The following is a 2,092-nucleotide window of genomic DNA, read 5'->3' as shown; positions in this document are numbered from 1 at the left end:
CAAAATAATTAGGTCGGAGAGATCAAAATGACTAATTACACACTAAAAGAAGTGAGGGCCAAAGATATATCATAAAAAACTCCTTGATGTTCTCTATGCATTCACAAAATAGGCAAAGAACAAATCCACAAAAACTAGGGAAGAGAGATCCATCGAATGTACCTGCTAAGTAAAGAGACTAAAGAGCTAAGAGGGAAGATCAAAGAAAAAATTAAAGATATAAGCAACCTCAAATCCCTCAGTTTCACACATAGAAGATTTCAAACTCAAAGGAAAGTTCTTGGGAAGCGTGACATAAAAATGGGGTTAATAAGTGTCATGGTAGGGTAAATGTGTCTTAAACACGATAAACAAATGAACAAAAATGTAGGGCGGTGTCACTCAGAAAAAGATGCCCCAAATGCAAAGTAAATCATTTCTTTAACTAGAACCAAACCAAATCAAACCATAACGTAGTTTAGTTTAATTATGTGTGTGTGTGTGTTAAGTAAATTTCAGTTATCAAGTTAACCAAAGTTTGTTTTTATAAATCAAATGAAAAACCAAATCTAAATAAATTCTAACTCAAAATAAAAAATATGAACAACCATTTAACAAACCAAGTCAAATTAACCGAATATACTTGGTTCAATATAATTCTTTGGTTTGAACCAAGTAATGCACATCTCTATCTGAAATATATCACAATATATTTCATTCTATAATAAGTAGAATGGGGGTCTAGTGATTGACTATTTATTGAATAAATTGGATCCAAAGAGGAGTAGCCGGGATTTATAACATCTATAATATATTTTAACTTCTTTCTATTATAAATTGAATATGTAAGGAGTATAAATTTTATAACATCTCACATCTCTATTGACACACCCCACGACCAAAATGCGGTACACCCAGACAACACAAGATATGATGAAAAGAATTGAATACGTAAGTAATAATAAAAAGAAATAGGAAAATTTTAAATTTTTATTCCATAAATAAGGATACACTGAAAGAAGTTAAAATATAATAAGGAAGCAACTACCTAACACAGAAAGAAAAACTCAACTCATACAAAACTGAAAAAAAAAACTAATAGAAAATCTAAATCTAGAAAGTCTGCTCTCATGGAGGTGACCTGGTAAGTGACAGGTAGAGGTGTAAATGAGCCGAACACGAGCTGAGCCTCGTTTATATTTCGAGCTCAAAAAATGTGTTCATGTTCGGCTCGTTTGCTTAACAAAGCGAACACGAGCCGTTCAAGAACAACGAGTCGTTTTGACAACCCTAATCACGTAGCCATAAGATGTTAAGGATTTGGACAAGATTTAAAACATCATTTGAATCTAATTTAATATTTTTATTCTATTTTCTTCATTAACACTTTTAATTGATTATAAATCTTTGTAGCCTTGTAGTCTGTTAAATTTTTTAAAAATACAACTCATCAAAGACATATATATAATTGATTAGTAGTATATCAAGCTAAAACGAGCCGAACACTAACGAGTAAATATTTTTTCGTGTTCGGCTCGTTAACTTAGCGAACGAGCCAAGCACGAGCTTCTTAACCAGCCGAACACGAGCTGTTTGCAAACAACGAGCCATTTTGACAGCCCTAGTGATAGGGTGAAACCTATTATATAAAAATTTCAACGGGTGAGTTTGAAAATCAAACTCAGTAAATAACTATTTTTTGTTAAAGCATAAAAGGTAACGAAAATGAGGCATGTAGTATGACCAATAAATAATGACAAATTATAATGTGTATAAAAGAAGTTGCAAGGATTATCAAATGCTTATGATCATGAATAATAATTACTTGATTGCATGCACTTTTCTGAAGATATTTACATGTTACAAAATCAGATATTATGATAAAAATATAAATAATCAATCATTTTACAATATCTCATATATATATATATGTATATATATGCATCGCGTACTTAGTTCAGTTGGTCAGGGATTTGCTTGTCAGTTGTAAGTCCCCTCTGGTTTGGGGTTAGATTCACCCATAGTGTAGGGTGTGGTACTCGAATTATAAGCGCGAGAGGAATGACTGAGGCTCGTATCATACCCTACGGCCATTCCTTCTAATATATATATA

This window comes from Phalaenopsis equestris, unplaced genomic scaffold, assembly GCF_001263595.1.
Source record: "Phalaenopsis equestris unplaced genomic scaffold, ASM126359v1 Scaffold000002, whole genome shotgun sequence".
Taxonomy (NCBI): domain Eukaryota; kingdom Viridiplantae; phylum Streptophyta; class Magnoliopsida; order Asparagales; family Orchidaceae; genus Phalaenopsis; species Phalaenopsis equestris.
Note: the sequence above shows the minus strand (reverse complement) of the source record.